General features: G+C 37.6%; 1 long non-coding RNA gene across 1 annotated transcript; it reads right to left on the bottom strand.

Moving 5' to 3' along the window:
- Positions 1–2,941: 2,941 nt before the first annotated feature.
- Positions 2,942–7,949, bottom strand: LOC106662095. The gene is made up of 3 exons (XR_001339828.2): positions 7,831–7,949; positions 3,066–3,150; positions 2,942–2,997 (listed from the first exon to the last, which is right to left on the bottom strand). It is a non-coding gene; the product is annotated as an uncharacterized LOC106662095 (long non-coding RNA).
- Between the last annotated feature and the right edge of the window lie 7,629 nt (positions 7,950–15,578).

Below are 15,578 nucleotides of genomic sequence, written 5' to 3'. Positions count from 1 at the left end.
AACATAGATAAAAATATACGATTCTTTGTTAAACAAGGTAAAATTTTGTGTGAAAATCATCCAGTACTAAGCCAGTTGGCTAAAGACATAAATTGGGAAATCCCTCAAATTTGCTTACTAATTTTTTAACAAATAAATCAAATCCCCTTCTATAGAATTAAAAAAGTGTCCACTACGTCATTATTTTTGTATAGTGTTGACTCGTCCGTTTGTGTTTTACCTAGTATTTAAATATTTTCATGACACACCCACTATAATTTTTTTTACAATGAAGATGTAACCGAACTCGGTTCGTGTGCCGGTAAATGCGCTGACCAATCTGGATTTCTCTTTATTTCATTTCTCATTAAGCCAACTGCCTAGGATGAAAGGGATTTCCTGGAAATCGGATTAAAAAGTATATCCGTTCGATTTTTCAGCGTGTGGACGGGTTGTAAACAAGGATCTGAGGAAATCCGACAAAGCAGATCGTGAAAATACGGATTGAGAGAAAGAACTGGAAAAATGCATCGTGTCCAGAACAAGGATGTGGAAATATATGAAAGGAAAGTCAGCCCGTTAAGTCCTGAAGAAGCCGAAGCCCCGATAAATCTTGCGAAAAATATTTGCCTATCCGCCGTCTGTAATTTCCGTCGTTTCTCCTTTTTCTCCACCCGTTCTGTAAAGGGTTAAAGGGGGGCCGTCTGGCATCGTTGTGTATGGAAATACGTCGGGTTGAGTTGGGTTCAGAAGATTGGTCTGAAATTTTCTACGCAGAACCAGCAATAAAACGGTTTTACTGCCCAAGAGCTCCGGCCTTAAATATAGGTTGAGTCGTATTCCTTTTGCACTGAGGATCTGAAGAACCCGGGACAGCCAGCGGAGACGGGATTTATGCTGTAAATCCGCAGAGAAAGCCGTTTTGCTTATGTCACATTGGTCAAAAAAACAGAAAATGCAGAACTTTAAGCAAAGAAAAATATGCCACTAATCTTCAATTCGAATAAATAAAAATAAATCATAAATAAATAAAACAAATAAAATCAAAATCAAAAATAAAGGGCTAAAATAGGAATATTTTAGCATGGACGTGTATCATTAGTTCTATTTAAAAAGTTCAAATTTATTCCATTTATTGAAACTTAGAAGTAAATATTCGATGTGACTTGAGATTTGATAGGTGGTACAGCTTTGCTTTTTTGTTTTTTGCTAAAGATTTTCCTATATTCATTTCTTCTTATTTTCGTTTTGTTCACATTTTCTAAACATTGTGTACTTTTAGTTTAATTTGGACGGTTTTTTCTTGATTTCAACTTTCTGTTGTATTCTTCATTTTGTTGCTAACTTTTATTGCTATAGTGCGAACCAATATAAAGTTTCAAATTTTGCTACCAAATTTCAAAGTCATACTTTGGGGGAAAAAATCTTTTCAGCCTTGTGAAGAGCTTTTCATGGGTAAAACAAAGGAAATGTGGTATGATTTACAGAAAATAATAAGATAAAATTCACTGTTTTACTAACAAAATTGTTAGTAACCTTCAAAAGTCATACTTTGGGGAAAAAAAATTTTCAGCCTTGTGAAGCCTTTCATGGGTAAAACAAAGAAAATATGGTATGACTTACCAAAAAGTAATAAGATAAAATTCAATATTTTTTACTAACAAAATTGTTAGTAACCTTAAAAATTGGGAAAAAAAGTCTTTTCACCCTTGTGGAGAGTTTTTCATGGTTAAAACTAATTAAATATGGTATAATTTACCAGAAAAATGTAACGTAAAATTCAATATGTTTTACTAACAAAATTGTTGGTAACCTTCAAAAGTCATACTTTGGAGGAAAAAAAATTTCAGCCTTGTGAAGAGCTTTTCATAGGTAAAACAAATTAAATATGGTATAACTTACCAGAAAATTGTGAAATAAAATTCAATATTTTTACTAACAAAATTGTTAGTAACCTTAAAAGTCATACTTTGGGGGAAAAAAAGTCTTTTCGCCCTTGTGGAGAGCTTTTCATGGGTAAAACTAATTAAATATAGTATAATTTACCAGAAAAATGTAAGGTAAAATTCAATATGTTTTACTAACAAAATTGTTAGTAACCTTCAAAAGTCATACTTTGGGACAAAAAAGTCTTTTCAACCTTATGAAGAGGTTTTCAAGGGTAAAACTAATTAAATATGGTATAACTTACCAGAAAAATGTAAGGTAAAATTTAATATGTTCTACTAACAAAATTCTTAGTAACCTTCAAAAGTCATACTTTGGGGGAAAAAACTTTAAAGACTTGTGAAGAGCTTTTCATGGGTAAAACTGATGAAATATGGAATGATTTACCAAAACGTAGCAATATTTAATGCAATATTTTTACTAACGGTTGTTTGTTCTTACAAAAATAATGAAAAATCAAGATATTTAATGCAAATTTGAAAAGGTTATAGAAAACTTATATAGCATTGCCGCAGGATAAATGACTTTACGCTTATAACTGTAAAAATTTTAAGGGAAATCACGGAATGAAAAATTTAAAGAAAGGACTAAGTATCAAAAGATCTGCAAACACTTAATAGACGTTTGTGGGAAGGAAACAAACAAACGGGGAACTCTGTGTCAACATTGATAATGACATATCATTCTAACTTAATGGCCAAGGATTCACAAACTTAAACGAACTTCGTTTGGCAAAAGATAATTTTATGTTCTGCGAATATATATGTAATATTAATACTGCAAACCGAAGAAAAATGAGAGAACAATCGAGGAATGACACAGCAGAATCAGATGAAGGATGAAGTCCACTCCAATCTCTAGTCTTTATTTTTAATTTAAATTAAAAATTCAAAGTTAGTAGTAGAAGTGTAGATTTATTTTAAATTTTAAATTTTAACCGTTTAACCCTACAGACTATAAACACATTTAAATCAGGATTAAAACGTTTAAAACGATTTTAATTAAAATAGAAAAAGGGCATACTATTTCTTTGGATTCTTTGGCAAGGCTGTTTTCGTGATAGAAAAAAACCTAGGTAAAAAAAAAATCAAATACCAAATGAATATTCTGAAAAATATAGACCTAAAGTCGATATTCACCTTGATCCCGGGCATGTCCGGGATTCTCATCGCTGAGAAATGACAGGGGCTTAAATTGGATTCCTTTGATGACTGCGAGGCTCGGCTGGAAAACAAATCGGTGAACATTTATCACAACTATGTCAAATGGAAGAAGGGGAAAAAGTTTTATTGTGGTGGGTTTTTTAATTGTAGGAAGAGGATTATCTGAACCAGGTTGCAGGACAGGAACTGCAGGTACTCCATTTACCCAACACGATCGACATGTTTGCGCCAAGACGTCTCCTAAATAGGTCCATTACCATTTAATGGTTGGAGAGCACAGAAAACCATGCTCAACATAAGCAAACTCTTTCAAGTTGATGTTTTTCATACTTAAAGGGGACGACCACGGCACGGATTTAGACCAAACTGTTTTGGTGATTCTACACTCCAAAATAGTTGGACACCTAATCGCCACTTCGTGTGAGTTTCAGGTTTCGCTAAAAAAAATATTTTTTAAAGTTGAAATTTTCCGTTTTTTAATATTTTTATTTCACCATTCTACTTACTGAAATCGACTATGTAAATATGTCATTTTACGGTATTTTTTATGTATTTTGCAATAAAACTGTACTAAACCCAAAAGTCTTTAAAAAACGAAATATTTTTCAAGTAAATTAGGTTATAATTTTTTTGCGTGAAACTAATATGAAATTTCGTTTTAGCACCTCTAGAAACCCTTGAAATATAAATTTTTGTATGAATTTAAATTTATCTATTTTTTTACCTCTTAATTTTTTTCGATTTTTAAGAGGTGCGTATATTTTTGATCAATTTTGAGTTTAAAAGTGGCCACTCTTTATAATTGTCCAGGGAAGAATTGTCACTGTGCTGAAATTGTTGAGCCATTCCAGGAAGACAAACAAGATATATTGGATCTTACGATTTCCAGCGAAATAATCCTGGGAAGGCGGTCGTTAGGAAGTTTTAGGACCCTGCAGACATAGATAGTATGTAAATTTAATGTAAACAAGATTTGACCTAGTTTACTTGAAAAATATTTGTTTTTTAGAAATGTTTTGGTAATTGATAAACTTTGATAGCTTTTACTACGTTTTTCTTATAATCTTCATAAAAAATGCTGTGAAATTTATATTCACATAGTTGATTTGAGTAAGTAGAACGGCGAAATAAAAATATTAAAAAAACGGAAAATTTCAACTTTCAAAAAGGTTTTTGGCGAAACCAAGGCTTAACACAGTATGGGGATAAAAGTGTTGGCCACAAGGCCTCGACCTGAATAGATCTATCGTGCTCCCCTATTATTTATAATTAACTGGCCAGCGTCAGATTATTAATCATCCTTCATAGCTTTCCCAGAGGTTCCTTGGTGTAGGATCTTGCTTGTGGCTTTACTTGTCCTAGTTGCAAGAACCTGCACCTACATAGACCTTCACAGAAACATAAAAAGTGTTCTGCGGTCTCCTCCTCTTCCTGGTAGTGTCTGCACAGTGTTTCTTCTGTTTGTACTCCCATCCGGCGTATGTGCTTTCTTAAGTGGCAGTGTCCTGTCAGGATGGTGGCGCAAAATAATTGTGTAGCCCTGAGGGCGTGGCAACCTCTGTAAAGCATAAGCTGTACTCGTGTCAGCCTTGGGTCGGCATGGGGCAGCGGGTGCCTTATCAGAGGTACACGAGGGTTAGGGCACCAGATCCTGTCTGCATAGACGGGGGAGGGTGCATAGCCATCTGTACTACGGGGTAACAGAAATGTTCCAAGGTTCAGCCCCTGTTACAACGGGAATGGACTCGTAGTTGGCCGTGGAGAGACCCCTGGCGGGTACTTAGAGGCTGTCTTCTATCTGTGACCTTCGCACGAAACTTGCGTATGACCATCGTTATGCACCCGGCATCACGGGATACGGCGGATCGAACAGCAGCGTATAAGCGTTGAGGACGCTATGATTATGCTGAAAAGTCCCTCGAATGCGGCTGGGCACGGGTAGTGAATCGGTTGCTCCTACTCGAGTACGCTTTGCACATAGGTGGAGGCTGAGCTCGATTGGAGGCTTTTACCGTAAGTGGTCTCCTCTAGGGCGGTTAGCAATTCCACTTGAAACGAAACCGCGGCCGGAGCGGATCCAGTAGTTTCTACGCTAGGAAGCCCCACTACTCTGGGAGGTAGAGTGGCCTTCTCTATCTAGGGAGTGCGCGGGAGCCCAGGCTGATGTATTTCGGCTTAGGAAGCCCTTTTCGCGCGGCATACGTTTCGATGCTTACTTAATGCGGACCGACCACTCGTAATGGGCAAGTGGGGAGCGAGGTTGTCTTGGTCCCTCGGGTCTGAGCTGCCTCTACACCAACGGCAGTAACACCTTTCTGTCGTATGCGGAGGTGCGTCAGCTCTCATCTTGAGAATCAAAACGTCCGATAAGGCTGAATAGGCTATGTGCGGACGTTAAAGATCCTCATTGTCCTTTTTAGGACGACCGAGTATACGGGAAGCAATGTCCTGTCAGGAATCCAACCAGAATCCTGGTTCGGTTGCGGTTGCCTTCCAGTAATTCCGTTGTAAGTCTTGCGGATGGTACTTCTGTGAATCATACCTGTGGATTGTTCCATCAGGTTTTGGACTCATTAAGGATCCATTTTAAGATGTATCCTAGCAGGGTTCAGGATCCAGAGAGTCCATGCTGGCCCCTTTTGGGCCAACATGTCAACCTTTTCGTTGCTTCTATGCCCCGTCGAGTGTCCATGGACCCATGGGTGCCTATACACAATTAGACTAAATCCGGGACACACCAACCTCGATGACCCTTGTTAGATAATCTTTAATTAACAAACCTACCATGTCAGATAGCCAAGCAGTCATGAGCGCGCTGAAACGCAAAGAGGTTATGAATTGCAAGACCAACTTATCAGCTGGGAATGGTGGACTTATGGAACAGAATCCTGTATTGAGTTCCAGGGCATGGAGAAGTAAAGGTAAATAAAATGCAAATGATTTGTTCTTTTTGAAAGAATGTGGTTGTTCCTTTTCGAACCCTTTTGCAGGATGATTATATACACTGCCAGAGTTTTATAACATTAAGCAACCACTATGCATCAGAGGAGCAGGAACTTAGAATTCGATCGTGTTTCTGGACGAGGCACTACAGAATCAATATGCCAGATTCTGCCAAAAAGGAGGAAGAAAACCAAACAGATTCGCTGAAACCTTAGTTTCAGTTACGAACGTACGGTGTAAATTCTTTATAAAGAAACACAAACTCCAACACAACTGTGAAATTAGAGTTTTCTCAAAGATAATATCAATACAACACTACTATAACATCCAGGACAAACTTTAAAAACTGGTGTTCTGCAGGTATTCTGGATTGGACTATGGTCTAACATTCTGCTTTGAAGGTTCTGAAAAAAGGTAAACAACGGACGGACAACACACAGAACGACTGAAAATGCGGAATCGTGAACTAACAACCAATGAGTGATAATAAAGATGATTATAAACTTATTCCATGTAACAATGTTCTGTAATTTCTTGATGTTGAGGAAGTGATGAACTTGTAGCCAGTTCAACGCATACAGTGATTAGGGATGGACTGCTCAATGGACGCATATATTCTGCAGAAGAGTCAGCAACCACTATGCATCAGAGGAGCAGGAACTTAGAATTCGATCATGTTTCTGGACGAGGCACTACAGAATCAATATGCCAGATTCTGCCAAAAAGGAGGAAGAAAACCAAACAGATTCGCTGAAGCCTTAGTTTCAGTTACGAACGTACGGTGTAAATTCTTTATAAAGAAACACAAACTCCAACACAACTGTGAAATTAGAGTTTTCTCAAAGATAATATCAATACAACACTTTAACATTATAAATTGGGACTACATTTTTCCCAAGTGAAAAATATTTTTCATCTCATTACCCTGATTTGTTCTATCTGTCCTCCGCTTGGAATTTGTTGGATTTTTGTTTTATCTTTATTATCTGGTAATAATAAAGCTGTTTAACTTAATAAGTCATTAAGCAAACAATAAAAGTTGGTAGGGGTTGTTGAAAGCTCGCAACTCTCTTCGGCCATCAGAACAGCACAGTAGCATTTATTCAAATGAGATAACATAAACAGAAAAGGGTTTCTGAAAGGGGGAGGAAGGATTAGAAATAAAAGGAAAGGATCCCGAAGACTGGCCGGTTAAAAAGAGGAATTCGCCCCCTTTCGGTTTTCAAAGAGGAGGCGAAAAAAGGTCAGGACGAGGGTTGGGAGCCGGGCGATAAATCTCCCCCGGGACTCCGGAGGACTCCGTCGTCGGGAGAAGGGGAGACGTATCGGAACGGGACAAAAGGAGATCCGAGCCACGATAAAAATCCGCCGGCTAGGATTTAAATACAGCGGGTGTCCAGTCAGAAGAGAAAAAACAACAACTGGAGAAAGAATTAAAACAAGCTACTGGCTGAAATCCGATGTATACCTCAGTGTTCCTCCTGAAGAACTCCACTCGAAATTTATTTTTAAAAAACAGGATTTAAACTTCAAATATTTACTGTATATTTCCTTTCGGCCTTCATCACAGAATCATAGCGATTCGCGATAAAGATCGGAACATCTGATCCTTCTAAAATATATATAGAAGAATACAAGAAGATAAGATGATCGTCACATTTCAAATATCCGCTAATCCCGAGGCTCATAAAAACATAAAATAGTAAATTAAGACATAGAAGAATACGATACTCATAAATCTAAGATAAATAAAACAAAACTGTCACAACTGCCACAAGGAGAGCCAGAAGACACAAACCAAATTTCCTCGAGATAATATAACAGACGTCATCCAAAATCCATTCTCCCCTAAATTTTGAAAAACTCATGAACACCACATCGCTAAACCTTAGTCTACAAAATATTATTTATCTTTACATAAATTGACTCATTTAAATAAACATATGTCAAACATAAATCAGCTGTTTTCACTGGTTTGTTTTACCAATTTATGATTTTTATAATAAAAAAAACTATAAATATTTTGTATAATATAGTACTTTTAGTTGTAAATAGATAAATAATTGCGACTACAATGTAACACGTGCAATATGTGTCCATCCATAATCCATAAAATATTTTTCAATTTATTAACACATGTCATAAAAAAAAGATGGAGGTTTTATAGTCGTTTTTGGGTCTGTCGGGCGCGTTTCGGCGTTTTTCCGTCTTCAGTGATTTGTCTGTATTTTGTCAGTTGTGTCCTTTCATATGTCGACACCTCGGACTGTCAAACCCAACTAGGATAGTCCAGGGATGATTAACTACGATTTACAGGGATGATATGGATATAGATTCATCACATCGCAAACCTAAACGTATACATTTTAATAAACGAATAAGGTTCAACCATAATTTTTCACTTACCAAATGATTTCGAAACGTTATTTTTTAAAAAATCCTCCAGCAAGATTCCTTTTTTAAGCTTTCCTCAAGCGCAGACTTTAAATGGAGCAGATACTGATAAATCTATCCATTCGTCTGCAGATAAAAACAGCGAGAATGGACGACCATGATGCTCTGGGATTAATAAGCGACTATTTAAAACACGTAAAAGTTGTTGAAAAGTTGAGAATACAGCTTGGGCGACTCAGATTAGCATGGTCCGCCTATTCTCGCTGATTTTCGCCACTTTTTCCAATCCTAAAAAGCATCCGATTGCCCTGAATAACACACAGGGGGAATATGAAGAAACGCCGATAGGACAGAAACAAACGAGAGAGTATGGGCGGACCTGGATGACCAGAGATGATCTTAGATACAGATTTATCATCTCGCAAACCTCAGCGTATTCATCTCAATAAACAAATTAGGTTCATCGCTGGTCATTCCTTTCATTTTCCATTCCAGGTCATTTTCCCCTACCAATCGATTTTGAAACCATTTGTATATATAATGTCCCAGCAGGTTAAGGTTACCTCATAATTAGGCAATTTTAATGGACCATAGTCTGATGGTGTTGCAGTTTGACTATGTGTCAGACAAAAACAGCGATAATGAGCGAACCAGGATTATTTAGGAATACCAAGCAATTATTTAAAACGTCAGATAAGGTGTTAGATTGTAACAGTGAGTGTGCAACTTGATCGACTCGGGTTAACATGGTCCGCCTATTCTCGCTGATTTTCGCCACTTTTTCCAATCCGATTGCCCTGAATAACACACAGGGCAATAATCATTGATCATGAAGAAATTCCGAAACAATTGAACGACCTACAAAACCAAAGCAGTAAGGGCGCACTAGCATGATTATTGATGATCTAGTAACATGTCCACCTTATATATCTCAATAACTAAATTAGCAACTTAGTTAACCATACTTTTTTCACCAACCAATCGATTTTAAAACTTTATTAAGAGAATATGTCTCAATGTCGCTTCTCAACAGACTTAAATACACTTGATTCTGATGATCTTAAAATATGTTCTTCAGTTGGCCGATAGAAAAGCGAGGATAGGCGAACCAAGATAACAATGGTTTATAGGTCAGACCTCAACAAGAAATCGTCCAATATCAACATATACTTTCTTCCAGTAGGTTTCATCCATCCATTTCTCCTAAATCGTCAAAAAAAAAAAAAAAAAAAAAAGGCTTTATAAAATAATACTCATCCACTGCTATTTTATCATTTGTTATCCTATACGTCGGAGGAATCTAAAACACATTCACACCCGGTTGATTAAGATATCGAAATAGAAATAAAAATTTTATACCACCAATCCTTCCAAGGAATTCTTGGAAAGTATGCGTTATAATAGAAGGTCCAATATCACATTCCACAGCAAAACCTAGTAGGCATTCTTATTTTTTTTCGAGATTATAATTGCTTTAGTTAATCAAAACCTTGAGTTAATAAAATAAGCAAGTTATTACAACGTGAAAATAGCGACGGCTTATGTGCAACCAAACATTAATTTTATTGTGATTTTTATGTATTCTTTGGGAAGATCCCTTCTGGATGGATGTGGCTAATTGACCAAAATCTGCACAATTTGTTTTCAATGTATTATTTTTCTCATTGATAAATATTTAACATGCAATTTAACAAAGCAAATGGAAATATAATTTTTTTTTAAGTTAGTTGCTTGATATTATTTTAAAAAGAAAGTCTGTATGATAAGTCCATCGTCAGTTCAAAAATCTTTATTAAACTATACTTTTCAAAATTAGTAATGTACTTACTTGGTATAAATTTGTTGGACTGCTAAATGTCCTGACGTTGGGCGTCAAACAGTTGCGATTTGTGTAGTTATTGATGACATTGATCGCCGTGTCAAGATGATTGATTACAAAATCCATCGTTTATTCTACTTGTCAGGTTGGCCGATTTTATAAGTTTTATAAGTATAAAAACTACTAAAAACCTCCAGAAGCATGCCAATCAGAAGTAAGTCCATCACCTCTACCTCATGAAAGAATTAGCAGATGGCTAAAAACCGCTGTTCGACCTAAAGATCTGTGGCTATTAGTTGAACCTTCTATAGATAAAGAAAGCCCTTGTGTACTGATTGCTGATTATACATTGTTTGCCAAAACACGCAATAAAAATGATTGATAAATTAAACATGATGGGGTCCAGAGGTAATTGGACAAATGCTTTATAAAGGTATTCTGAAATTTCTTCATCTGTTGGACCTGTAATGGTGGTCCCACTTATTCGGTTTGGCCATATGGGTTTCAGAATTTCTTCATATTCAGTGGTTAGTCTGTGCGTTATCGTCAATCGTGTCACTTTTGTACGTTTGAAATAATGGCGTAGATGGAAGATGCCGAAAACGACGAGAATAAGCGGAGAATTAAGCTGCAAGTTGCACCAGCCAGACTCTTAATTTCTAATAAGCTAATAACATATCTTGTGAGATTTCTTTGTGTGGTCTGTAGGGTGTTGAACCTGTAATTTCGTCGTTACCGATCATTTTGGTCCGCCTATCGAGGTCTTAACCCAACGGGTAGGTAAACCAAAGTTATAGGTAACGACCAAACTACATCTGATCTACATTGTGCCTGCAGATTCCTATTACAAGTTGATAGTTCGATATCTCTTGTTGAGGTCTGTAAGGTGAAGAACTTAGTTTAGTCGTTTCCAGCCATCCTGGTCCGCCTATCCTCGCTGGCGAGGCATCTCGGCATCTCCGGTTGGTGTTATTTAGTCAAAAAGGTGATTTTTGTACGTTTGGGGGGAAAAAAGGAGGAAGATGCCGTAGTCCAGCGAGAATAAGTGGACTAGGTTGATTTGAGACGACCAAACTGTACGTACAGCCTGATTATCTGAGGTGATAATCTCCGACCGTCCAGGTCCGCCCATTCTCGCTGTTTTTGTCTTTTAGACTATGCTACTGCTTCCGACTTACACTTCCGACTTCTTAAAAAAGAAACCTCGCTGGGACCATTTTTCTAAATATCGTTTCAAAATCGATTGGTAAGTGAAAAATTATAGATGCTCCTTATTCATTTGTTGAAAATTAATCTTTATCTTGATCAACCCTATTCATCCTGGTCCACCAGGCTGATTAGCTGTTTTTGTCTGGCAGATGCTTTCGACATTTTTTCAGATAAAAAATTTTCCCCAGATATGATGTTTAAACTCCATTGATAAATATATGTAGAAAATCAGAGGGAATGGGCGGACCAGATTGACAAAGGTACACACTTTCGTCACCTCGCAAGCATCAAAACAATATTTCGCTGGAAATAAATGTATAGCAGTTCGTTTTGATCTATTTTCGATGGTTTAGTCTGTCAGACGCGTTTCGTCACTTTTCCATTTTCGTTGGCTTGTCTTTGTGTTTTTTTTAGCTGAGACCTTTTACAAATTTAAAAAATTGGCGAAATGGCGAGGCAGAGCAGGTTGATCTGAGACGACTGAGCTATAGGTTCATCATCATCTCGCAGACAACAAGACATCAATCAACTCGCTGGTTTGGCTTTTAATTTCATCACCTTTCCCTCAAGCTAACCCATTATTGAACATGCCCAAATCTGGTAGACCAAACCTGCGAGGACCAAGCCAGAACGACCGGCAACCGTCTACCTACAAGAAGTTTTGCAGTCCCAATGGGCATAAAACACTTAAGATGAAAAAACGATCAAACTCATTATGTACAACTTTTGAATTCGACCTTGCTGACAGGTATTTCCTAATTAGAAGGACCGGCCATCCATTAACCACTTACTATTACGGCTAGTCTTAACACCTGCTGTACATTAACAATAACATACCAACCTTAGTGAACCAGAGAATAAAATGCGATAGATTCACATTAACGGTAGAAGACTTCGGCTAACCTGTTGGTCATGAAAGCATGCTTCTTTTCAGAATCATCATATAGCTCTGGTATAGGGTTTAAAAATAGAACAGGGGAAACACCCTGATACGTTAGAAGCTGGAGTCAAACGGGAAGACTGTCGTCAACCCTACTCCTGGCAATGTCAGTGAAGAGAATGTGTTAACAAAATAAAAACAAACTGTACTATATATTTATGAAAAATTTCAATTAAATATTCTTTTTACGTAAGGTCTTGGTTGAGATGAAAAAGTGTCACGAGCGGGATTCGAATCAACGACCTTTTTCATCTCAACCAAGAGCTCACATAAAAAGAATAATTAATTGAAAAAATTAATATGGTCAATTAGACCACTAAACATAAATTGGGATTAATTTATGAAAAATACTGTTGTAGCTTCAATGTAATTATTATAAAGTCTCCCCACATCAGAGATTATAACAACTATAAAAGAAACCATGCTCACAATGGAGATAACTGGTTTCCAAATGGGCTTGCACTTGATTTTGGATTTGTATAGGCTCAAATCTGCACATGTACGTACATACAAACAAACATGCCGAGTCGAGCCTACTGGCAATAGTCCACCGGCAATTCCAGCTTTTGCTATTTACAGTAAATTGCCGGCAGACTCGAGAATCACCCACCTCGGGTGCTGGCAGTCCGGGGACAGACTCGAGAATCACCCACCCCGGGTGTTGGCAGTCCGGGGACAGACTCGAGAATCACCACCCCGAGTGTTGGCAGTCCGGGGGCAGACTCGAGAATCACCACCCCGAGTGTTGGCAGTCCGGGGGCAGACTCGAGAATCACCACCCCGAGAGTTGGCAGTCCGGGGACAGACCTCAGTCTTGGGTTGTCAACAGCCAGGCCAATTCAGCACCCAACGCAAGCAGTTCCAAACCCGTTCATACTCAAGTTCATTCTTAAATATATTCACTCCTATTTACATATCATTCATACTTGATTTTGACGGATAAAAATTGTATGATTTGTATCAAGTTCAAAGCATTAACTACAATTGAATTGCAAAGGGTGTCAATGTCATGTTTGACAATGAAATGTTTCCGTTACTTGCAGCCCAAATAGGAAGCCAAACGATTGGAAATTGACTAGTCAATCATTTAAAATTATTCCTTTGAGTTTTTACTATCGGACTCGTTATCGTTCCAATGGCCAAAATTGCCCACGTTCTTTCCCAAAATATTTTGATATTTTGCCCTGTTTCACCCTCCCCCATCACCGGATTAAAGACGATTTCAAGCCCGTCTAACGCGGATTGTATTTAATATAAAAACCGGGGAGGGTCATTTAGAGACCGTGGATAGAGATCTCGATAAGGACGAGGAGAGAGAGAGAAACAAAGACACCGCTGCCCCCTCCGCCACAAACTATCCTCCGGTGATATATTGAAGGCGAAAATTACATAGCGGCTTCCCTAATGGGACTCTCCTTATACGAGATCCGAATCTGGCGAGGGAAAGAACTCATCTCCCATCGAAATTAAATAATAAAACATTAAATAGATGGGTAATGACGAAATAAAAACGTTTGGAAATATTTTAAAAACAAAACAGGCTGAAATAAAGGGAAAACACTTCACATTTTGTTTCATGAACTGTTTTGAGAAATTGTAAAATTAAATTATTTATTTGCATACCCTCACAGAAAATTCACGGCCAAATGGGTGTTCATGAAATGATAATACGAAATTGGGGTTTTTATTCCCCGAGCAGTGCAGGCTTCTGGCTTATTCTACTTTCCTAAGTCCTTAGTTCAGTACAATTGACTCAATCCTTCAACTAAGAAGTACTAGGTCATTGTCATTGGTACAATTCTTTTCCCTGGGTTTTCTTTGTATCCCAGGTTATACTATTGAGCAAAACTTCCAAATAAATCTAGGTACCACAAAATAATGGGAACGAGAGGAAAACACCTCCTTTAAGAATGGCACTTTTCGTACACAGATGGATCTAGAACACAAGAAGGTACACGGGCAGGAGTATTCACACCAGTATCTTCCGAGCTGAGGGTTACGCAATCGAGAGATGTACTCAACTCAACTTGACTAAAACATACTACAAACTACAAAAACAAGAAATAGATATTGTGTCAGATAGCCAAGCAGCCATCAAGGACTAAGCTCAAATTTCATTAGTTCAAAGATGGTGTTGAACTGCAAAATCAAATTAAACGTATTAGGTATGCAGAACAAAGTCAGCCTCTGCTGGGTCCAGGACACATGGGAGTAGAAGACAATGAGAAAGTGGACACCCTTGCAAGGAAAGGAGCTGCTACACTGCTGATAGGACCTGAACCCTTCTGTGGCCTAGGAACCCACACTATCAATGAGTATCTCAGACAGGAAAAAAAGGAAATGAAGGAACAATGGAATTCACTCATTGGACACAGGCAATCAAAGAATATCCTAACAAATTTCGGAAGAAAAGAAACTACAGAATGTGTCAAAGGAGGCAGGAATAAATTGTGAATCCTAACAGGATTCTTAACAGGACGCTGCAAACTAAACAGACAGAAAATTGGTATAACCCAAGACAGCACATGCAGATTCTGCAAAGAAACAGAGGAGACACCAACACACCCATTAACTGTGTAATCTGTGGTGCAACATTTGCTCGCAGGAGGAAGTGCTTTGGGACGTACAATGTGACCACAGAAGAAATTCAACCACTGAAACTAGGCCTACTAATCAAGTTCCTTGATGAAATAGGACTTACCGGTGTGCTTTATAAAATACAGCTCTTAAAGGGCACAGTATATTACACCCTGATTAATACATTTGCGTCTATATTTATTTCTCCTCATTGCATAATCTACAAATGGGATCATAATGTTGTGTACAGGTTTTTTTCAGATTCCAGTAACAAAGTATATAGTCTTATCACTCCTCTGAGTTTAGCTCTAAATGTATCAGTAAGTTTGCTAAGGTGAGGGTTGCTTTGGCATAAGTTTACTGCATCTAGCACCTCTACAGTTGTCTTTTTTGGATCCATTCTGTTATCGAGGATCTGTTTGTTTTTGTTATCTCAAGAATAGGTTCAGAGTGGTGATTTATATCACCCACCGCAAGAAAAGTGACACAACTCAACAAAAGAAAATTTTACAGTAGAGATAGAAGTTTATTTTTGTTTTTATTTATGCATTGAGTACATGCCATTACTGTTGGCAATAAAAACTGTCATGATCTATCAATATTGACT

This window comes from Cimex lectularius, unplaced genomic scaffold (assembly GCF_000648675.2).
Source record: "Cimex lectularius strain Harlan isolate CLEC.00 unplaced genomic scaffold, Clec_2.1 scaffold3, whole genome shotgun sequence".
NCBI classification, from domain to species: domain Eukaryota; kingdom Metazoa; phylum Arthropoda; class Insecta; order Hemiptera; family Cimicidae; genus Cimex; species Cimex lectularius.
This window is presented reverse-complemented; position numbering and strand designations above follow the sequence as displayed.